This window comes from Bos taurus, chromosome 13, assembly GCF_002263795.3.
Source record: "Bos taurus isolate L1 Dominette 01449 registration number 42190680 breed Hereford chromosome 13, ARS-UCD2.0, whole genome shotgun sequence".
NCBI lineage: Eukaryota > Metazoa > Chordata > Mammalia > Artiodactyla > Bovidae > Bos > Bos taurus.
Window position 1 is genome coordinate 43,340,362 of NC_037340.1, and position 24,891 is coordinate 43,365,252.

The window sequence follows — 24,891 nt, forward strand, 5'->3', positions numbered from 1 at the left end:
CTTTTATTCCTGCCTATGAGAGTTATCTCCAGACCACTGAGTACTGTATGATTGAAACCATTTCCTCAAAAACTGAATTTTAGGTAAACACCGTGTTGTCTTCCTTAGGGTTCATTACCATCCTTTTATTCTTTGGGATCCCAGAGCACTATAGGCAACAAGAACAATATCACGGGACTTGCAGAAATCCAACAGTTTACTCTGGTTGAGATAAGGGTGACATTCCACCTGTAGAATGCCAACAGAGAAGAGTGTCAGATTATTTGGGAAAGTAATATTAATAAAACAGAGAAAATTAAAAGTTTAAAAAAATGCTAAAGGAAAAACTACAACTTAAATATAAACTTGAAATATTAACATCAAGATAAAAATTGAGAGAAGTGTGCTTAAAGTTAATTTTATGATAGACTTGGATGAGAGAACCATTCCAAGCTTGAGTAGCTCACAAGGTGAGCTCTACATATGAGTAAATGTTTCTGAGTAAATATTTTATTGATCATTAATATCACCATGAGCCTTTGACTTCAGTCTTTCACCTGGATGACTTTCATAGTCTTCAGCACATTTTCGGTACTGAAGACCCAGAAAAGCTGAAACACTAAGACTAAGGATTCAGCCATCCAAACCCCACACAAATTTTAAACCAATATTATGCGATTTAGCTTTCTTTACACTCCATGCCATGTTTCGTGGTCCTCCTTCCCTTCCACAGTTCCCTCCCAGGCACTTTCAACATCATTTCTGGACACCCTTTAGGCTCAGGTAAAAACCACCTTCCTCTAAGTTCTGGGTGACTAGTCTAACCCTTCTTCACCTTCTTTACCTTTCCTCAGTCTCCACCACAATTTAGCAGGACCCCCCCCAGCTTTTCCACCCAGACTTTATCAAACAGGGATACCATTGTGGGTTCTATTCATAGTATTCCATCCATACAGAGGCTCTGCCCTCTAGAATATTCTGTCCACTAAGGTCAGATGAACAGGAGGGGAGGACAGACAGACATCAGGCTCCAGGGCAAGAAGGAGGTTGTGAGAGCAGGAGGGAGAGGAGCCGAGCTGCTCACCTGGTTGCAGACGGGCTTGTACTTGAGCCCCGGCTTGTTCAGGATCTTCTCCAGCTGCTTGTGGTTGAAGTTGGACACCCCGATGGACTTGGTCAGCCTGCGTCCTTACACTTCTCCAGGGCCTAGGGAAGAAGGGGGTGTGCACAGTCATTTAGAATGGGCAATAGAGCAAAAATAAATGCTGAAAATTATCTGTCAACAGGGTCACCCATCAAGAATTAGCATTGATTATTAAGAGGAAAAATGAAATTGTGACACAAAACAACAATTACCATTTCCTCCTTAGAAAAATCCCTAAGAAGACATATTACATAGAAGGAAAGAGATGCCTGTCTTCACTGTCCCATATTCTCCTCCTTTGTTCCTCTCTGTGAGCATTCCAGCAATGGTTTCCTCCCCAAAACCCGCATCACAACCCTTAGATTCATGAACTGCTGACTCTGATGGTCCACAGCCCATTCTCACAGGTGGAAGAAATGAAGGAGGTCCCCCCTCTCCTGGCTCCTCCCCTGATTTTCTCCTCCCAGACTCACCTCCCATGTGCGACAGAGATCCACTGAGTCTAATATTATTTTTCCATTTTCATCTTTTGGAAGCAATTCCTCCCTGGCTGGAATAGAGGTAGTCATTTTAGAGATGTCACAAAGTAATATCTCTACATTTAGCCTGGCTGCTTGGCACCAGGTAGCAAACCTCCATGAGGTAGGGATTACAATATTCTGGATACTAGTATTTGCATATATGGAGTTGTAAGCAATGTCTTTAGGAGGGAGGCATATTCTAATCTCTTACACTTAATATATGTATATGTTGTAATAAATATGTTTTTCTAGGTCCTAAAAGGGAATTCCCATGACTTTTGTGGATTTTGTCTGTTCCTTGTACTTGTCTCTTTTGAAATGCTTCTCTTGAGTTGGAAAAGGCAGTAAGTTACATGACATAATTTCCAGAATAAAAATTTCAATCTTGATGTGATTGGATAATCAGACTTCCTTTTCCATCTGAGCTCAGATGCCCTAGGGCAGGCATGTGAACCAGCAAGGCTCTCGTTAGGTTTATATGGAATGTGGAAGATCCAGACATGCTCTCAAACGTTCATGACCATGAGCCTTGAGCTGCCCCAAGACTATATTTGCCACCAGTTGAAAATGTCACTAATGTTCATGAATAAATGCCATTTGCTTTATTTTAAAAATAAAGTGAATCATGAGTAATGCCATGTCTGTGTGTGCTAAGTTGTTTCAGTCGTTTCTGACTCTGTGTCCCATGGACTGTAGCCACCAGGCTCCTCTGTCCATAGGATTCTCCAGGCAAGAATACTGAGTGGGTTGCCAGACTCTCCTCCAGGGGATCTTCCCAACCCAGAGATCAAACCTACATCTCCTGAAGCTCCTGCATTGCAGGCAGATTCTGTACTGATGAGCCAAAAGGGAAGCCTCCAATGTCATGATAAGAGATAGAAAAAATAGACATTCTTGAAGAGTACAGCAAAGCCTTAAATCTATCCATGACTTGGACTTCCCATCTACATAGTCCTCTAAGCTATTTTGCATAGGATGGCTTGAGTAGATTTCTGTAACTTAAAATCAAGAGTTCTATATACACAGATTTTTGTTGTTGTAGTTTCATGTGGGTTTGCTTTTGTTTGGGGTTTTTTTGTTTTGTTTTTTTTGTTTTGTCTCATGTTTATGGTATCTTAGTTCGCCAAACATGGATTGCACTCCTTCCCTCAACTCAGCTTTCCTCAGCAGTGGAAGCATGGAGTCGTAACTACTGGACTGCCAGGAAATTCCCATCTACATATAAATACAGCATAATGACACAGTTCTTAAAGTTTAAGTGCAGTCTATAACTTCATCATGAAGACAAGCAACAGTGTAGGCAAGGTTTCTAAGTCCCTGTAATGTCTGCTAGTTTTAGATCCATCCAGATGGAGCACCACCAAATCTGCTCAACTCGAATGGGTGAAAGAGGAGAAGAACTCATCACATTCGATGTAAGATTGTGTCATTGCTCATCATGGCTGCACAAAACTCTTGTTTCATGAAATCCCTAGAGACTCAGGAGTCATATTCAGGACTGTGTGCAGAACTCATCTATTTCTATTTCTCAAGTTTTTAAGGCAGACACTGAGAGATTCTTTAACTCCTTTCTCTGGAGAGTGTGTAAGGGATTCAAAGAAATCAGTAAAAAGATGATCATGAATGATTATTAGGGGGATTCTACCCTAGTGAAACCCTCTCTACAACCTACTAAGACAAATATTAATTCAACCATCCATGTAAGTTGATACACATTCTAAAAAAAAGAAGTAAAATAGAAACAATCACACAAATTTGCAACCTTCATGGACACTGGGAAATGAATGAGATAGAGATCAACATATCCAGTTGAAGATCTTTCAGTGACTTTTCAAGGCTGGTTGGACCAAATCTGGTCGAAGGAAAGTGCACCAAAGCTGCAGAGATTAAAGAATGGAAGCTGTGTTAATAATACTTCAGGAAATTTTGGGAGGGGGGAGGGGGGCTTACCACATGGCTTTTCGGATATTACTTCACTGACCAAGGATGGAACCTGGACTCGTGGCAATAAAGCACCGAGTCATAACCATTGGACCACCAGGGAATTCCAATACTTTAGGAATGTAATAATAAACATGGGTCACCAAACAACTCTTCACCAAACAATGGTCCTATTATACAATAGTCACCTGGGCACAATCAGTTGCCCACATGTGCACATGCACAACACATACAGCACCTTTGAAGTGTAGAATATGTCTCTCTCTTCACAGTGCCGTCTGCAATCTTGCTTCGAATGGCCTGGCCAACTTGCTCTTCAGTCTGGTACACACGAGCACAGTCAATATGGCGGAACCCAACCTCTATAGCGAATTTGGTTGCCTCCAGAGCTTCGCTCCTAGGAACCTACATGAGCAACAAAGGTAGTACTTACATATTCACATGTGTTAAAAGATTGCTAAAGTACAAGCTTTAGTCTTCCCAAGATTCAACTTTTTTGGGTAGTTCTGTATGCATGGTGATGAACTCATGACAGTTTGCTGAATGTTCCTGGTCAGTAATTAAATGGATACCCAGGAACTCATCAACCCCAGGCAATTAGTGGTTGATCACAGGTATCAGAGGACCCAGACCACCTCCAGGTTCAGTGATTTGCTGTTAGAACCCAATGGACTAAACATAAAGTTGTAGTCGTGGATAGGATTTATACTGTGAGACATTTGAAGCAATTGACAAAGGTATAAGATGTATGGAAAAGCATCAAGAAAAAAACTTGAAGCTTCTAAGGCTTTGGTACCACTGAAGCTACACAGAATACACCAAAAAAAAAAAACAAAAAAAAACTGTATCTATTCACGGTATCACTCAGTAGCTCAGAAGTTGCTCAGTCTTGTCTGACTCTTTGCACCCCCATGGACTGTAACCTGGCTCCTCTGTCCAGGGATTTTCCAGGCAATAGTACTGGAGTGGATTGCCATTTCCTTCTCCAGGGGATCTTCCCGACCCAGGGATCAAACCCAGGTCTCCCACATTGTAGACAGATGCTTTACCCTCTGAGCCACCAGGGAAGTCCTCTTTGTATTCAAGGTATACAAAGCAATATTTTCATACAAGTGCATGCAAGCTAAGTTGCTTCAGTCATGTCCAACTCTTTGCCACCCTATGGCAACCACAGCCCACCAGGCTCCTCTGTTCAAGGGATTCTCCAGGCAAAAATCCAGGAGTGGATGGCCATGCCCTCCTCCAGGGGATCTTCCCAACCCAGGGATCAACCCTTAACCTCTTATGTCTCCCGAATTGGCAGGTAGGTTCTTTACAACCAGCACCAGGTGGCACTAGTGGTAAAATAGTGTAAGTACTGCTATAAATTACCCACTGTTACTGATGATCACAATCAAGCTACCAGGAGATCCATCACCTCACATAGCTGACTTTTGAGGGGGTTTGTAAGAACACTAAAGATCTGCTCTCTTAGCAAATCTCAAGATAGAATCCATTATTATTAACTGGGGTCACCGTGCTGAACATCAGGGGTCAAGACTTCTTCATCTCAAACTGAAGGTCTGTCCCTTTGACCAACTCTTTCCCTTTTTCCAGCCTTGTCCTCAACTTCTGGTCACCATTCCTCTACTCTCTTCTTCTGTGCATTCCACTTTTTTAGATTTCACACCCGTAAAAAGATCATGAAGTATCTGTCTTTCTATTTCTGGCTTCTTTCATTTAACTTAATGTTCTCCAGGTTGATCTGTGTGGTTGCAATGGCAGGATTAACTTTGTTTTTAATGCTGCATAATACTCAATTTCTTTTTATGTATTCAGAATCTTTCCTGTTTCAAGGATCTAAATAATTTGTGTAACTTCCCTCTGTTGGGTCTAGTCCTGGTTTTTCTTAAATACTCAGGTATTTGGGACTGTACCAAGGAATGAACCGGTGAGCTTCAGTATGCTGGTCCTTCCTCCCCTCATCCCACTTTGCACTACAAGGAAAAGCCCTGTCTTCTGTCTTGAAAGGGTCTCTGAATATTTCCTTCTGTTTTATAGATGAAGAAGTGAGACACAAAGTTTAAGGACCAGCGCAGCCCTTGTCACAGCTACATACTCTAAAGACCAGATGGACAGCAAACTTTCTGGTTTCCAGTCTAGAGACTTGTCCACTAGCCCCTCATGTCCAAGCACTGAAAACTATACTTTAATAAAAAGCCACTGCAAAACCAAGAATATATTACAAAGCCTGGCCTGTAAGACTGTAGTGTATCCCCTCAAATGACACTGTAATCCCATAAGAAGAAGTAGTCAAGCAGAAACTGAAGTACAGGGTAAAACACAGCTGGAATGTGTCTGGCCTGGGACCAAGCAGACACCCCACAGTAGAAAAGCAATTCTCTCCATTAGTTTTCAGCCATTTCATCTTCAGGACCTTTTACCTCAAATATTTCTCTGGGTCATGTCTTTTTGGAAGGAGGAAGGAGTTCTGGAACTAATAAAATACACAGAGAAACCCGACCATTGCAATCCCCCTCAGAGAGAAGCAGCTTACAGTCAGTGTTCTCGAAACCCGAGTCTCACCTCTTGTGCCAAGCTGGGAAAGAGACAGAAACTGCAGGGGAACCCAGAGTAATCTGCAGGTGAGCACAGCCTCAGACCCTGATGCAGAGTGAAGACCGGATGTCTCTTCCCTTTCACAGGGTATGGTTCTAGCCTGGTTAGTGGAACCACATGATCCCTCCAGAGTCACACAGGAGCTCAGTGCTTGACAACCCAAGTCCCCTTCCTCTCATGTTACATCCACTACTATTATATATCTCAACCCCACACAGTACTTATACCTCTGGAGGTACAGCGGTGCCAAATCCCAGGACAGGAATGAAGTGGCCGTCATTAAGCTTCACCTTCTGGCTTTGAGATCCATTGCCTGTTGCTCCTCTAACTAAGCAGAGTGATTTTTTTCTTCAACCTTTACAAGTTATAAATAACAGAAGGTAACATACCAGCTGCTCTGTCAAATGTTAGCAACGTATATTATAGAAGGAGTAGGATTAAACCCATACACATGGAGTAAGAAGAGGATTGAAGTGAGTTAAACAATTTGTTTCCTTTTTTAATCCATATAACCTTCAGTTCAGTTCAGTTGACTCGCTCTGTCATGTCCGACTCTTTGCGACCCATGAATCACAGCACGCCAGGCCTCCCTGTCCATCACCAACTCCCTATAACCTTAAGTATTATGAAATGATGAGATTGGCTGAACAATTATTGACCATATGCCAAACTTCCACACAGCAACTGTTTTCCATTTTTCTATTATGAAGCCCAATCTCAATCAAACATCAATTGAAACAACTATTTTCAGAACAAACATACACACATACATAAACACACAAACTAAAAGTGTTTAATAAGCATTTTTTTAAATGTTACCTCTTAATAAAGAATCAAAACTTCAAATGAAACTAAATTTGCCTTTTTACATTTCCCACCAGCAAAATTATTTGCTTTACAGATCTGACAGTGGTGAAATACTGAACAGGATATGGAAACCAAGACATTATGGCAAAATACTTTTAGGAGATAATAATTAGTAGCTTTGGATACCATGTGCAATGTACAAACAGACTCTTGAGTGTTTATACCTTGTACCTAGCTATGTAACTTCTAGAGTACTCTCATATTGTAACTGATGCATATTTTACATAATTTACTATCTTGTGCAACATTATTCATAAAAGAAAAACCTATAAAAATTGAAAAATTTGGGACAGAAAAGGAAACTGTGATGCACTGATACTTGGGGACATTGTGAAGACAAATAAAATTTAACATGTACAGTGATACCAGCAAAATGGTGAGCTAGGAGGATCAATTTCTCCCTTGGAAAGGCAAGAAAAGAAAGAGAAGGCAGCTGAAAAACCTCATAGGAGTTCTGGGAAACAGTCACAGATCTACAGCAACAAAGTGAACACACAACTAGGAAAAATCTGGACTAGAACGGTAGGAAATTTCATCATGTATTTACTCACATGTACTCTCCTGCCTGGGGAAGTGCAGTTCTGATCAGCTCCCAGTTGCCTCCCTCAAACCAGAGTGATAGAAAACCTTATCTGCAACCTACTTTGGGGCTACCTGGAGACTGGTGTCTGTTTTACTGAGCTTAAACTGAAGAGTAGCTGGAATGGGTATCACAGCTGCAGAGGGGGGAGCTATATATGGGGCCAGGGACAAAGGAATAAGGGTGGAGACATAGACTATATCATGTATTAATAAAATCTTGAATAGAACTGGGGTGTGGATTGGGGAGATAGTAGGGCATTCAAAAACAGTCATAAGTACACCGGATTCAAAAAGCCACCCAGATGCTGACTCAGAAATGAACTGAATTGCCCTAAACTTTCCTGTTGGGCTGATACAAGGACTAAGTGCATGCCAAGCAACTAGTGAAAGCCAGTCAGGACAAGGAATCAAATTTACCAAGAGTGAATATTTGCCCATTGTTTCAAGTACCCAACTATGAAACACACACACACACACATACAGGAACACACACACAGAGACACACACACAGGAACACACACACAAAGGAACACTCATATAGGAACACGCACATATATGGATGGGCAGGGCAGCCATCACAAAGGGCCTGAGGAGCAAGGTCTGGGGCTCTGATGGTGTGCCAGGGTTTTACCACATGCACAGCCGCCTGGACCAGGGGCTGCTCCAGCACACCTTCCTCCAGCTCTGCACCCTCTGGGGCAAAGGAGCCAGTGCTGGGAGTGGGGGAGGAGCAGGGTGCACACTTACAAGGGGTGGAACCAAGTTAAGGCCAACGGTCAGGGCTTCTGTTCTACCACCTTGGGACCCACCCAGCCCGGTAGGGTGGGGGCAGCCACAGAGCATTGGAGAAACCAGTGCTCACACTGGGCTCTGGCCCTAGCCTCCACTTCCCCCTCCTACCAACTTAAAAGTTGCCAGCAGGCCTGGGAAGGGGTGACCTCTGACCAGCTCAGCTCCAGCTCTGTCCAAAAGCCTGTGGGCACCCAGACTGCATAGAGACACATCTGCACAAGGACACCCCTACAAGACTAGAGCAGGAAACTTTTTCACCTAATTTCATGGAGACAGAGGAAATTAAGCACAATGAGAAAACAGAGGAATTTGTTTCAAGTGAAACAATAAGAAAAACACATGAAAAAATCTGCTAACAATACAGAGATTAATAATTTACCAAAATAATCATTTATCAGAATTCAGAACAGTAATAAGAATGCTTCCCTAACTAGCAAATAGAACACAGTAACAATCACAGGATAAGGGTTTCAGGAGGAGAGAGAGAGGAAAAGGGACAGAAACGGATGTGATGAAACTATGGCTAAAAACTTGCTGAACCTGGACCTTTCCTGGTGGTCCAATAGTGAGGACTCTGCTCCACTGCATGGGCATGGTTCTGAACCTGGTCAGGAAACTACTTAACAAAAGTGATTAAAACTATGAGATGGCAGATGTTCCTGGAGTACCTGGATCACTCTGGTGTAATCACAAAGTCCTTATGCATCGCACCTGGGAGGGTTGTAGTTGAAGAGGAGGTGGAAGATAGGAGGATTAGATAAGAGAATCAAAGATTTGATGCACTATCTCTGAGATGGCGGGAGTGTCTCCAAGATGGAGAATGAATGTCTCCAAGATGGAGAATGTTCTCTAGGAGCTGAAGAGGCAACAAAATGGATTTTTCCCTGAAACCTCCGAAAAGAATGCAGGCCTGCTGGCACTTTGATTTTAGCCCATTGAACCAGCTTTTGCATTTCTGACTTCCATAAATGTAAACTAACACATTGGTGTTGTTTCAAGTCACAAAGGTTTTGGTCATTTGTTGGAGCAGCAACAGTAACTAAAACAGATGTGGTTCAAGTCATCCACCTCCATCTGCTTCATCATGGGTTTTCCTCTCTCTGGGGACTGTTCCTCTGATCTCAGAGGAAGGTGGTCAACTCTCCCAATAGGGAACCTCATCTCTTGATTCCATTTTCATCTTCAGCGACTGCAAATTCTTGGTCCTCATTACAGAAAAGCCTTTGAAAACTTGGCACCATTTCTTGAAACCACCCTACTCAGGGTTTGCCTTCACCACTCTACAAAGCTGCACTTGACCATGCCAAGGTTAACTGCCCAATCTAGTGGTCAGTTTTCAGTCTTCTCATACCTGTCCCCTTGGAAGCATTGAACTCTTTTTTCCTTCAAACTTCTACTTCGCGTGCCTTCTGAGAACAACCCCTCCTACTTCATTCACCTCTTCTTCTCTGCTCATTTGCTGATTCTCCACTTAAAAAAAAAAAAAAATGCCTTCTTAATGCTGGGTCTTCATGAAGCTTGACTTCTCTGTCTACACCACTCACTGTTTAATATAATATCTCTGATTGTCTACTTTCATGACATTGCTGCTGCTGCTGCTAAGTCACTTCAGTCATGTCCGACTCTGTGCGACCCCATAGATGGCTGCCTGCCAGGCTCCTCCGTCCCTGGGATTCTCCAGGCAAGAACACTGAATTGGGTTGTCATTTCCTCTTCCAGTGCATGAAAGTGAAAAGTAAAGTTGCTCAGTCATGTCCAACTCTTCGAGACCTCATGCACTGCAGCCTACCAGGCTCCTCAGTCCATGGGATTTTTCCAGGCAAGAGTACTGAAGTGGGTTCATGACATTAGGTGGCAACTAAATTTGATAAGTCACAAATATAAATATTGTCTAAACTTATCCTCTAATAGACTTCTATGTCCACTGTATGCATGCATCTTCACTTGGTGCCTAATGGCATCTCAAAGATACATGTCTGTAATTGAACTCCTAATCTTCCCGCAAAAGTGTGCTCCCGCACATTGTCTCCTCTGAGAAAATGGCATTTCCATGTCCTGTCCCTTAGCCACAAACACTGGAGTCAACCCTGCTTCCCCTTTACCTCTCACTGTATGTCTAACATGTTCAACAGTCTAGTTAATGCTGCCCCTAAAAATATCCCTATTCTAATACCTCTGACCACATTTATTGCTCCTTCTGTGGTCCAAGCCAACGTCATCTCTCACCTAGATACCTGTAGAGTCCTAAAAGAGGGCTCTTTTCCTCTTTGGCTTCTCAACAACCAAAGTCATCCTTTCAAAAGCATGTCAGTCAGCTCATGTAACTTATGCTCAAAACCCAAAATATCATCTCCATTTCCTCACAGTAAAGTCCTTTGAAAAGCTTACATGATACAGACCCCTTAGCCCCACTGGTTCTCTGGCCTTATCTTCAACTCCTGTCTCCCCACCTCACTAAACTCTACCTCATCAGCCAACTTGCTGTCACTTCAGTGTTACATGAATACTCTTTCTTCCTGGACTTAGCATTTTCTATTCCAGAGAATGCAGGGAGCCACTGTCTCTATGTTTCAAGGCTGTTTGTACAGATGAAAACTGCGGGATGAAGAGTAACAGATGGCTCTGCTCACAAATGTACAAAACGGGAGAGACTGTGCACAATTATCCAAACAGGCCCTTACCCATTTCTAACAGCTAAATTTTCCTGATGTCATTCACAGTTTCATTCTCCACTAGACTAATGATTCAAGACATTTCTCATTTTACTTATTGATATTTATTGATAAAACAATGTCTTACTAAAGAATGTTCAATCAAGTTTTGATGAATGAACAGCAAAATACTCAAGGACTCATCAAAAATGCTGAACATGGGCAGACAAGAAATTACATAAATGAGTAAGATGTGCTGCTTTCAGTTCAGTTCAGTCCAGTCACTCAGTCCGTGTCCGACTTTTGCGACCATGAACGCAGCACGCCAGGCCTCCCTGTCCATCACCATCACCTGGAGTTCACTCAGACTCATGTCCATCGAGTCAGTGATGCCATCCAACCATTTCATCCTCTGTCATCCCTTCTCTCCTCCTGCCCCCAATCCTCCCAGCATCAGTCTTTTCCAATGAGTCAACTCTTCACATGAGGTGGCCAAAGTACTGGAGTTTATCTTTAGCATCATTCCCTCCAAAGAAACCCAGAGCTGATCTCCTTCAGAAGGACTGGTTGGATCTCCTGCAATCCAAGGGACTCTCAAGAGTTTCTCCAACACCACAGTTCAAAAGATCAATTCTTTCGGCGCTCAGCTTTCTTCACAGTCCAATCTCACATCCATACGTGACCACTGGAAAACCATAGCCTTGACACGAGACTTTGTTGGCAAATAATGTCTCTGCTTTTTCAATATGTATCTAGGTTGTCATAACTTTCCTTCCAAGGAGTAAGCGTCTTTTAATTTCATGGCTGCAGTCACCATCTGTAGTGATTTTGGAGCCCAAAAATAATAAAGTCTCTCACTGTTTCCACTGTTTCCCCATCTATTTGCCTATGAAGTGATGGGACCAGATGCCATGATCTTTGTTTTCTGAATGTTGAGCTTTAAGCCAACTTTTTCACTCTCCTCTTTCACTTTCATCAAGAGCTTTTTAGTTCCTCTTCACTTTCTGCTGCTTTACAGGAAGAAAAATATAACACTGCATTTTTTAAATCCTATTTTTAGCTTAGCAAGATACTTATGCTAAGTAAAAGAATATGTATACAACTTGTGGATTGAAGATTATCCTATTTGTAAATAAACACACACACATATCACATTTATATAAGAAAAGCATAAGGAAACTGCACCAAAGTTTGTTGTTGTTCAGTCACTCAGTCATATCCGACTCTTTGCAACCCATGGACTGCAGCATGCCAGGCTTCCCTGTCTTCACCATCTCCTGTAGTTTGCACTAAAGTATTATTACATGGATTAATCACAGCTTATCTTCATTTTCTATCCTTTCCCTTCTACTTTCCAAATTTTCTGTAATTTACCTGTATATTTTAATCATCAGAAAAAATGAGTATTTCTTACTTTGAAGTCTTTTATTTCACAAATTAAAAAAAAAAAAAAAATAGGAAAGGCAAGATTCCAAAAGTTCAGACACTTCATTTAAGCACCTATTCTATATACAAAAACCTTCTCCACAGCCTTAGAAGCCAGAAATTTTTGAAGAACACAGTGAAAGCTGAGTCAATATTCTTCAGAGAATGGATACTCAGGGTCGCGACACCACTGGAAGAGAAAGAGGTGGATTCATTATTAATTCTGTTATGTTGTCGAAGAGAGGCTTTATCTGATGCAGTATGAATGGGCTAAAACCTAAATTTACAACCTGTCCTGCCATCTCCCCGACAAGCAACATGCAGGTATCTGCTCCATGTGCACACGGCACCTACATGTCCAGTCCCAACATTCTATGTCATATTCACTCACAGTGACAGGTAGTTTGACTCAGGTTACAATTTATAAGGAGTTGCAAGACTAAGGCTAACTGTGGAGATGTTTCAGCCCCAAGTAGAAGTTTTGACCCTAGATGATGAGAAGGATCACAGTTATGGAATTTGCTGCTCTTTTTCATGCATCATTCAAAAAAAAAAAAAAAAAATTCATCACCCCTAAAATACAGGGTGTTCCAGTAAGGAACTTCTAATCTATTGAAGAGATACACATACATTTGAATTATCATACAACATAAATGGGATTATTATTTTCTTAATTTATAGTTTAGTAACACTGGTTATTCAGTAATCTGCATTACTAAATGAAGATTTAAATTGCAAACTAAATCATTTTTATTACTAATTCTTGTTCCCTCTTCTCTGAATATGTTTTCTGCAGGCAGTTTAAAATCAAACACTGGAAGGAAGGAAGAATCATATTAACCTCTCCCCAAGGAGCTGGCCTTCCCCTGGGGACTGGAGGACTTCCAGCTGGATGGAGACAAGAGGAGAGGACAGGGAAGCCATGTCTGTCCTCAGCTTCCAGCTGAACCAGCCTGGGACCTCTGCTGAGTTCTCACCTCTCTTCCCAACAACTTCTCTTTCTCTGTCCAATAAGCAAAGAAAGGCTTGCCATGCATCAACCCAAACATTTCTAAGGGAATTCTTTTAGAACAGAAAAATTCTTTTTTTCCAGATAAAGAGATAGTTGGACCATCTGGACAGTCTACCTGCACTTGATCAAACTTTACACAGGTTTTTCCTTCCACACGTCCCTCTAGAATTTGGCACAGCCTTGAACTTAAGCAAGTTGGTGGGGAGAGCAACCTCCTGTCAGGCCCCTCCAATGCTCTGCTGACCTCAGGAAAGAGCTCTCCCTGATCAGTCACAGCCCCTGCTTCTCCCACCCAACACCCTTCCCCTTCTAGCTGTGTTAACCCTTCCTAGAAAATGTCTTTCCACTGATCTCTGAGATGCCTCTGTCTCAGCCATCACTCCTCACTAGAACAACCTGCTCTATTCCACCTGGTTTCCATCAGCACTGTGAATACTTATCCTAAAAAGCCTGAGCTCCAGCCCATATTCTTTACAATGCTTATAACCTTGCCAGGTGAGGTTAATCGCTTTCTCTTGTGGTGCCCTCACGTTATTAAGCCCCTATTAATGCAGGTCAAAAATCCCCATAAATGAAATTACACTTATAAGGAGCTTGTGCTAGATAAAACCTCTAAGGACTGTTGCTTCAGTTTACAATATGTCATGTTTCCCCACCCAGTATTTGTACAGTTTGACATCTTAGAGCAAATCACAGAAACATAACACTCATTTATCTTATTATTTATCAACCCATCCTCTGGTGTTTAAGGTCAGAATTCTGCCTTGATCTCTGTTATCCCATATAGTTAGTATTATTCCAACCCTCTATCAGCTCTAATTTGATGAGCATGCCCTTTACATTTCCACTGTTTAAAAATTAGGAATAAGTTCTGTGTCAGGTCTAGAAAATTCTCTCCATCAGTGTTGATAGCCTTGAGTACATCACATTTGTTGAAGACCCTTGCAAAGTTATCCTGAATTTTGACCTAAATGCTTTGTTGAAAGCAGAGGTGCAGTTTCTTCCTGCCTTCCTGATTCACTAGCTGAGGGACATTGTCAGTAAAAGAGAATAAAATTAGCCTCTTCCTGATAAAGTCACACCAGGCTCTCATGTTCCTGCCTATTTTAAAAGGTTTCAGCAAAACTTGCATTTAAACAGTTCCTAAAATATGTTATGAGATTACTATCACACCTATGGCTATAGTTTTCAGCAGCCAGCTTCCCTTTGTAATTTGAGAAAGAAATGTATCTTTTCTTCAGACATGTTTCTCCTCTAAGTTTTCTCAAAGGCTGCACTGAGACAGATGCTCTCAAGCAACTCCTGGTCACAAGAAAGGGTACTGGCACACAGGGAGACACCCCTATGATACCCAATTTCATTGACTGATAGTCATGACTTTGTGAAATACCCTTTCCTGAGGATGGGAGTTACTTATGACTTGCTTCTAACCAATAGAATGTTATATAGGAAAAGGAATATGATTGCCATTATCAGGTTTTACAGACTGTGTCCTCCACCTCACTACAAACTCTAGTGTCCTCCAGTTTGCAAACTTCATAAAATAAATGTATCCTGAAGGATGGACTGATTTCTTCTCTTTTATCTTCTCATCACCCAGACAGTTTCTTTACACTGTATTAGCTTGTGTGAAAGAGTTAGTTGCTTGTTGTGTCTGACTCTTTGCGACCTCATAGTCTGTAGCCCACCAAACTCCTCTATCCATGGGATTTTCCAGGCAAGAATACTGAAGTGGGTAGCCATTCCCTTCCCCAAGGGATCTTTCTGACTCAGGGACCCAACCCAGGTCTCCTTCTTGTAGATTCATCAATTACACTAAAATCTGTACATAATCTCCCAGTTGAGACCAGAAACCCAAGCTTATGTCATGATTTTGCTTATTAACTAATGAATGCATTTCTAAAAATAGATGTTCCAAACCTCACTTACCTTATGTCTAAAATTGGGACAATAATATGTAACTCCTAGGTCTATCATGCTAGAAAAAAATTTCAATTTGAACCAATTATGTAAACATCTCTAGGAGAATAATGATGAAATAAATGACTGTCATTCTGGGACTACTCAGTTTTTGTCAAAGCCTAGAAAAGTGACATTAAAAAATTTCCTGGTATTTTTCTTCTTCTCTACTCATGGTCTTGATTATCAAAGAAAATCAATAACAGAGAAGTAAATAAAAAATTCCACGAGTTTGGCAGTCCTGGTCTCAACTCAATCATGAATCTGAATTACATGCAGAACTTTGTACACACAGAATGGGAGGTGACCCAGTTGAGGTTCTGATTCAGTTTGTCTTCAACTAAGTCATGGAATTTGTATTTCTAACAAGATCCCAGGTGATACTGATGATGTTGGTCCCTGGAGCACACTTTGAGAAGCACTGGTCTAGAGTGGACCTACTTAGCCTGTTTGAGAAGCCTCCTTAGAAACTGAGAATTTAGTCTCAGCTCCTCAGCATTTCTGAATTTCCTTCCAGGGTGAACCAGAATCACCCCGTTCTCTTGGAGGACCCGGTTCTTTGTGCCATTGCCAAAAAGAACAAGCAGACCCCTGCTCTGGTTGCCCTTCGCTACCAGATACAACGTGGGGTTGTGGTTCTGATCAAGAGTTTCAACAAGAAGCGGATCAAAGAGAACATACAGGTGATGATGAGTGGGGCTGTGGACAGAGGGCTCCTAAGGAATATCCTTCATGAGGGTCATTCTTTGTCCATCTCTCAAGACTTTCCTTGAGTCAAGACAAGTCACCTGTTCCCCCCTGTGCATGAATGCCTTGTGTGTATTCCTGGTAGTTTTCTCCTCCTGATGTGGCAACAAGAAAGGTGGCATGGCTGGAGAGGGTTAACGTTGGACAGTGTGTGTGCTCAGTTGCTCAGTCTTGTCTGACTCTTTGCGACCTCATGGACTCTAGCCTGCCAGGCTGGTCTGTCCATGGGGATTCTTTAGGCAAAAATAATGGAGTGGGTTTCCATGCCCTCGTCCAAGGGATCTTCCCAACCCAGGGATTGAACTTAGGTCTCCCACATTGCAGGCAGATTCTTCACTGTCTGAGTCACCAGGGAAGCCCAAGAAAACTGGAGTAATCTATTCTTTCTCCAGGGGATCCTCCCAATCCAGGAATCGAACTGGAGTCTCCTGCATTTCAGGCAGATTCTTTACCATCTGAGCCAAGGTTGCACAGATAACAGAGATTTATTTCCAGTGTTATTTCTGCAATTTATTCTGTCACCTTGTGCAAATGACATCTTATTTTCTTTGTTCTCAATTGATAAAACTGTGAATTTTTTAGGCTGTTTGGACTGCTACAACAAAATACCACAGATTGAGTGGCTGAGAAAAAATTGAAATTTCTTTCTCACATTTATAAGGCTGGAGTCTTGAGGTCAGGGGGCTTGTGTGGTTGGGTGAGGGCCCTCCTCCAGGTCACAAGGCTCTCCTTTTAATTTAACATGGTAGAGGGGAAAACAGAGTATTTCCCTGAATACTAACAAGGTTGCATCTTCATACATTTAATCTCCATGAGTTTCTGCCTTTGAGAAGCTCCTCTTCAAGACTTTGTCCACTTTAGCTAGGTTGTTTCTATTTAGACTTCTGTGTGGGAGACCAATATTGTCCCCTTAGAGTAGCTGCACAGAAAACTCCCCAATTTCAGAATTTAATGTAGAGATCAGTTATGCTTCTCTTGAATCTGGGGTTTGACAATCAGCCTGCACTCAACTAAGCTGTTGTCCTCTTAGTTGGCCTCTCTTATGCATTTGCAGTTCAGTGCAGAGCAGCTCGGCAGTTCTGCTTTAGCAGGTGGATGTGGCTCCTGTTAGAGGAGCATGCATGCTTCTCTGAATAGTTTTTCATATATGTTTGGCTAGACTGTTGTCAACTGACTTGGTCTTCATCTCAGCACAGTGCTGTGATCCTGTCAGTGATTAGGGAAAAAATCCTCTTCCTGTCTGGGCTCAGATCTGACTCAGCACTTCTGGGAAATATCACTGTTTAGTGCCACAGGTTACAGGTCAGGCCAAGTCAAGGGGAAGGGAAATTGTCCCTTGATCAGTTGTTTCCGTGTTTCCATTTAAATTTGGTTTGGTAATCTAGCTGGAACTGATTATCTAAGATAATATGAAAATAGATACATACACCTTTACTGCTACTGCTGCTGCTAAGTCACTTCAGTTGTGTCCGACTCTGTACGACCCCATGGACTGCAGCCCACCAGGCTCCTCTGCCCATTGGATTTTCCAGGCAAGAGTACTGGAGTGCGGTGCCATTGCCTTCTCTGACATACACCTTTACGTATATTTAAATTTAAACCTAAATTTTCATATTTCCTCACAGATTTTCATTGTCAACTCTGTCATATATCAAGTGTCCAGAAGTACATTTCTGGTGTCTCTCTTCTATTTAACTATTCTGTTTTCTGTACCGTGCTATTAAAGTGAAAATAAGTATGCTTTTCAGAATAATTTTTTATTTTTTAAGAATGTCCTGATTGCTTTTGTTTAGCTCTCTTTTATTGCAAATTGAGTATCACTTTACCAACTCCCAGGGAAGAATACATGCTCAAGTCTTTGGTTCATGTTGCACTGACATACTAGATCATTTGGAGAAAATGAATTTCTTTACAAAATTGAGCTTTCTATATCATGAATATGATATGAATTTTTAATTATCTAGGTTTCTTTAATGTTAAACATTTTTCATAACTTTCTCCACAAACACATTTACATAAAGTTTTTGTTCGATTCAGTCATAGATAATGAATAGTTTGATATCAGAGTCTTGAATAGGCTTTCACAGGGAGCCTCCTTCCCACAGTGCTTCAGCTGAATGTTGTCACCCTCAGGGCATGTTGGGGAGAGTTAATCAGTTTAATGTTAGCTCAGGTTAAGGTATTGAGTCAGTTCAGTTCAGTTCAGTTCAGTCACTCAGTCCTGTCTGACACTTTGTGATCCCATGAATCGCAGCATGCCAGGCCTCCCTGTCCACCACCAACTCCTGGAGTTCACTCAAACTCATGTCCTCGCATCAGTGATGCCATCCAGCCATCTCATTCTCTGTCTTCCCCTTCTCCTCCTGCCTTCAATCTTTCCCAGCGTCAGGGTCTTTTCCAATGAGTCAACTCTTCGCATGAGGTGGCCAAAGTACTGGAGTTTCAGCCTCAGCCTCAGTCCTTCCAGTGAACACCCAGGACTGGTCTCCTTTAGGATGGACTGGTTGGATCTCCTTGCAGTCCAAGGGACTCTCAACAGTCTTCTCCAATACCACAGTTCAAAAGCATCAATTCTTTGGCACTCAGCTTTCTTCACAGTCCAACTCTCACATCTGTACATGGCCACTGGAAAAACCATAGCCTTGACCAGACGGGCCTTTGTTGGCAAAATAATGTCTCTGCTTTTTAATATGGTATCTAGGTTGATCATAACTTTCCTTCCAAGGAGTAAGCGTCTTTTAATTTCATGGCTTCAATCACCATCTGCAGTGATTTTGGAGTCCCCCAAAATAAAGTCTGACACTGTTTCCGCTGTTTCCGCATCTATTTGCCATGAAGTGATGGGACCAGATGCCATGATCTTAGTTATCTGAATGTTGAGCTTTAAGCCAATGTTTTCATTCTCTTCTTTCACTTTCATCAAGAGGCTTTTTAGTTCCTCTTCACTTTCTGCCATAAGGGTCGTGTCATCTGCATATCTGAGGTTATTGATGTTTCTCCTGGCAATCTTTATTCCAGCTTGTGCTTCATCCAGTCCAGCATTTCTCATGATGTACTCTGCATATAAGTTAAATAAGCAGGGTGACAATATACAGCCTTAACGTACTCCTTTTCCTATTTGGAACCAGTCTATTGTTCCATGTCCAGTTCTAACTGTTGCTTCCTGATCTGCATATAGGTTTCTCAAGAGGCAGGTCAGGTGGTCTGGTATTCCTATCTCTTTCAGAATTTTTCACAGTTTATTGTGATCCACACAGTCAAAGGCTTTAGCATAGTCAATAAAGCAGAAATAGATGTTTTTCTGGAATTCTCTTGCTTTTTTGATGATCCAGCAGATGTTGGAAATTTGATCTCTGGTTCCTATGCCTTTTCTAAAACCAGCTTGGACATCTGGAAGTTTACAGTTCACATATTGCTGAAGCCTGGCTTGGAGAATTTTGAGCATTACTTTACTAGCGTGTGAGATGAGTGCAATTGTGTGGTAGTTTGAGCATTCTTTGGCATTGCCTTTCTTTGGGATTGTAATGAAAACTGACCTTTTCCAGTCCTGTGGCCACTGCTGAGTTTTCCAAATTTGCTGGCATATTGAATGCAGCACTTTCACAGCATCATCTTTCAGGATTTGAAAGAGCTCAACTGGAATTCCATCACCTCCTCTTTGTTCATAGTGATGCTTTCTAAGGCCCACTTGACTTCACATTCCAGGATGTCTGGCTCTAGGTGAATGATCACACCATCATTATTATCTGGGTTGTGAAGATCTTTTTTGTACAGTTCTGTGTATTCTTGCCACCTCTTCTTAATATCTTCTGCTTCTGTTAGGACCATACGATTTCTGTCCTTTATCGAGCCCATCTTTACATGAAATGTTCCCTTGGTGTCTCTAATTTTCTTGAAGAGAGCTCTAGTCTTTCCCATCCTGTTGTTTTCCTCTATTTCTTTGCATTGATCGCTGAGGAAGGCTTTCTTATCTCTCCTTGCTATTTTTTGGAACTCTGCATTCAAATGGGCATGTCTTTCCTTTTCTCCTTTGCTTTTTGCTTCTCTTCTTTTCACAGCTATTTGTAAGGGCTCCTCAGACAGCCATTTTGCTTTTTTGCATTTCTTTTCCATGAAGATGGTCTTGATCCCTGTCTCCTGTACAATGTCACGAATCTCTGCCCATAGTTTATCAAGTACTCTGTCTATCAGATCTAGTCCCTTAAATCTATTTCTCACTTCCACTGTATAATCATAAGGGATTTGATTTAGGTCATACCTGAATGTTCTAGTGGTTTTTCCTACCTTCTTCAATTTCAGTCTGAATTTGGCAATAAGGAGTTCATGATCTGAGCCACAGTCAGCTCCCGGTCTTGTTTTTGCTGACTGTATAGAACTTCTCCATCTTTGGCTGCAAAGAATATAATCAATCTGATTTTGTATTGAGTCAGGAGTGTCCAAAGGCAATGTGTTTGGAAAAAGAAGATTTTAGTTTGTTTTCTGTCACAAGTGATTTACTTAGAAAGATAAGGGACTGATGCACTGTAATGTTTGTGAGGTGGACAGGAAAGGAGAAGGTGTGGGAAGGAGAGGTGAGAACTCAGCAGAGGGTCCCAGGTTGTTCTCCTGGAAGCTGAGGACAGACACAGCTTCCCTGCCCCTTCCTCGTGTCTCTATCCAGCTGGAAAGACCTCCAGCCCCAGGGGGGAGGCTGTCTCCTTGGGGGAGAGGTTAATGTGATTGTTCCTTCCTTCCAGGTGTTTGACTTTGAGCTGAGTCCAGAAGACATGAAAGCAATTGATGGCATCCATAGAAATATAAGATATAATGAGATACTATTGTAAGTGACTTGCAGATATTTCACACACACACTGTTTTTTGTAGCAGGCAGGTCAGCAGGAGAACTAAGCTTTTCAAAAGCTTAATTCTGGGAAGATAGTCCTGAATTCCAGTGTAGGAGTAAACCAGGGGCTTCCTGCAGACCTCAGACCAGAGGTTTCCTCCAAGGCTCCATCTCTGACCAACAGAAATGTGACTTGGGCCCAGGACAGCCCATCAGTAGAATTCCCAGACATCATGGTGATTTCACTACTTTGTGTCCCTAATCCCTGTGCCTAGTGTACCTCCTCTGAGGGTGGAGGGACCCAGGAAACACAAAGGGCATAGTGCCTGCAGCCCACTGTTCTTTCAGGGACCTGTGAACATGTCTCATCTTTAATTCTTTTTGTATCAGGGGAAAATGATTGTATTAATAATAGCTATATAAGAATGAATCCGTCATGCATTACATTCATGTTTTGTTGTTGTTCAGTTGAGAAGTCCTGTCTGACTCTTTTGCAACCCCACGGACTATAGCCTACCAGGCTCTTTTGTTCATGGGATTTCCCAGGCATTTCCCTCTCCAAGGGATCTTCCCAACTCAGGGGTTGAACCCATGTCTCCTGCATGGGCAGTGGGGTCCTTTACCACTGAACAACCCGGGAAGCCCGCGTTGATGTTTGCCCACGTACAGTCGTAAAATGTCATGTTAATGTTTTTCTGGAGGGGATCCAGGCAGGCCAATGTGCATCAGTGCTCAGAAGTCACTGGGGGCCTACTTCAACCCCCTCCCCTAAGTGGCTGATGGGTTTTCTCCCTAATGGGCATTTCTTCTCCAAGACATTATCCATTTATTTCAAATTGATCTCTTCATTGGCCTTTTCCCCTATTCCAACTCCCATTTCCTCATCCTTATAATTTCACAAAACTGTATTACAAGTAGGTCATTAACTGACCCTCCAGTGAATGACTTCTGTGTCCTTAGCAGGACACACCCAGGGAAGATTGGCTGGGTGTTTGGTTTTCTGAGTCAACACTTACCCCACTGTAGCTTCTGTCCATCAGGGGTACATCCCTTTGGAAGCCCCTATCACCTGGACTTTGACTTAGTCACTAACATGCGACTCTAGCTGCCTAATTCCTGAAGAAGGAGATCAGGATTGAAGAGACAAAATAGAAATTTGCAAGGGAGTTTTGAGAAATGAGAATACAAATAATGGCAAAATGAAGATTTAATTTCAGTTAAGGATCCAAAACTGCCCCTGTTGTTGCAAAGCTATATCATGATTCTAAGAAAAGATATGATACATGGAAAAAACACAGAAAGCTCCTCTTCTGTACTCAAAGGCTTTTGAGTTCTCAAAGTCTTTTTAATTCTATGTTCTCCTTCACTGGGCCATGAATGCCTGTCTTTGTGGGCTCAACTAAATAGCACAGCTCCTGGAACATGGAATTGCTAAAAATGCACTTTACAATAAATTGAATTTAAAAGGACACATTAGAATGAAAAGTACAAACATGGAAAAAAGGAAAACAGCAGTAATACTAATTGCTGAATAAGCAATGTTTTAATATATTATAAAGTAAGAAAATAATGATCCCACTTTGTGTTGTGTGATTACTGAGGTGTATGTGGTATCTCTTCAACAGATGAGAAATTCCTTAAAGGAGACACCTGAATTTTGGGGGGTTTTCAGTATCTGCTTATCCATGCATGTGTGAAAAAGAGTAGCTAATTTGTTCACTGTGATTCTTCTCCTCATCTAGAGACAGAAGTTCCACCTGTGTCTGAAATGATGCCCACAGTTAGTCCCATGTCTTGTGCTCTCGTATAAATTGTAACCTGAGTCAAACTACCTGTCACTGTGGAGTGAATATTACACGTGAATGTGCCATGTGCACATGGAGCAGACACCTGCATGTGTGCTTGTCAGGGGAGAAGGAGGGACCTGCTTGTAGATTTAGAGTTTTAGCCCATCCTGACCACATTCACAGAACAATGTTCTCTATGACAACATGGCTGATTTAAGAAATGAATCTTCCTTCTTCTCTTTCAGTGGTGTTGATCACCCAGATTATCCATTCTCTGAAGAATATTGACTCTCAGCTCTCACCGTGGTTCTTTGAGAATGTCTTGCTTCTAGGGCAGTGAAGAAGATTTTTGTACTTTGTGAAGGTGCTTAAATGAAGTATCAGAAATTTTGAAAGCTTGCTTTTCCTTTTAAAACATTTAACACTTTATGAAACAATAAAGACTTCAAAGTAAGAATACTTCTATTTTTCTGATAATTAAGATAATACATACAAATTACAGAAAATTAGGAAATAGAAGGCAAAGGATCAAAAATAAAAATAAGCCATGGTTAACCATTTTAATAATACTTTGGTGCACTTTCCTATATAAATGTGAGTTTTTATTTACACAGAGAAGGAATCTTCAATCTACAGGGTGTATACTTATGTTTTAACTTAGCATAATTATCTTGGTAAGCTGAAAATATGATTTACAAATCTAGCATTATATTTTGCTTACTATAAGGCAGCAAATCTTATTCATTTAATTTCTTAATTGTCTGCCTAGAAATTGTTTTATCAATAGATATGAATTAAAATGAGACATTCTTGAGTTGATAGTCTAGTGGAGGCTGAGACTGTGAACAAAATCAAGAGTATTTAGCTGTTAGAAATGGGTAAGTACCTGTAGGAGATATTTCTACACAATCTATCCCATTTCTGTACAGCTGTTAGGCAGAGGAGCCAACTACACTTCATCCCACACAACTTCTCATTTGTACAAGAAAGAGCCTTGAAACACAGATATAGTGCTCCTTGCATTTCTCTGGAACAGAAAATGCTAGTCAAGGAAGTAGGAGTATTCATGTAACATTTAAGGGCCAGCAAGTCAGTTGATGTGGGTGGAGTTTAGTGAGGTGGGGAGAGAGGAGTTGAAGAGAAGGCCAGAGAGCCAGTGGAGCCAGGGGGTCTGTGTCATGTAGATTTTTGAAAGGACTTTACTCTGAGAGAAATGCACAATTACATTTTGGGTTTTGAGCATAGTAGTTACATGAGCTGATGTTTTTTGAAAAGTCACTTTGTAGAGGAGCAAGATGGCAGATGAGTAGGTGGACGTGGAGTACATCTCTCTCCTCGGATACATCAGTAATACAACTTCAGACACAGAAGTGCATACAGAACACCAGCTGAGAGCAGACAGGAGGACCTGACCAGCAGAAAAGAATATATGGAACCACACAAAACTCCATAGGACAAAGGAACTAAGGGGAAAAACTGGAGTGTTAGTAGGACTGGACCTGCCCTCAGCGCGTGGGGGAACTGAAGCAGGAGTCCAATCCCCACAGCAGGGCAATTGTCTGAGTCAGAGGAGAAACATTTAAGGCTGAGTGTGAAATAGTTGATCTGTGGCAGCCTGAATAGAATGAGAATCAGACAGTTCTTGCTGCAGACATACACACCCCCGACAGGGATGCAAGTCCCCTAGAAGGCACAGTGGCTGGGAGCTGGAGCTTAGGGATTGTGGAGCAATCCCAGGGCAAGGGCTGCTGTGGAGAGATGGATGAGGAGATGTGAGGGAGGAGACTGTGGTGGGAAATGCCTGTGGAGGAAAGCCAGGCAGACATGGAAGCAAGGAGATACTGCTGAGTCACGCGTAGGGGATGGAGCCATCACCAGAGCCTCACTCCCCACACACCAGCATGCACAGCTGAACAATAGAGAGGCTGACCCATCAAGCACCTGAGGCAGGGACCTACAGAGGAGGACCCCACGCAGAGTGCCCCTTTAAGTGCCTGATTGCTGATCTACAGAGTAGGACCCCAGCCTGGGGCAGGAAGCGGTGCACTGGGAGGGGGGTCTTCT

At 42.0% G+C, this 24,891-nt stretch overlaps 2 long non-coding RNA genes and 1 pseudogene across 2 annotated transcripts; 1 reads left to right on the forward strand and 2 right to left on the reverse strand.

Moving 5' to 3' along the window:
* Positions 1-14: 14 nt before the first annotated feature.
* On the reverse strand, positions 15-1,692 carry LOC132346835 (dihydrodiol dehydrogenase 3-like; annotated as a pseudogene).
* Positions 1,693-3,845: 2,153 nt separating this feature from the next.
* On the reverse strand, positions 3,846-7,772 carry LOC112449296 (uncharacterized). Its single transcript, XR_003037802.2, has 3 exons — positions 7,602-7,772; positions 6,411-6,538; positions 3,846-3,990 (listed from the first exon to the last, which is right to left on the reverse strand). It is a non-coding gene; the product is annotated as an uncharacterized lncRNA (long non-coding RNA).
* Positions 7,773-15,811: 8,039 nt separating this feature from the next.
* Positions 15,812-23,286, forward strand: LOC112449295 (uncharacterized). Its single transcript, XR_003037801.2, has 3 exons — positions 15,812-16,154; positions 20,955-21,037; positions 23,073-23,286. It is a non-coding gene; the product is annotated as an uncharacterized lncRNA (long non-coding RNA).
* Positions 23,287-24,891: the final 1,605 nt, after the last annotated feature.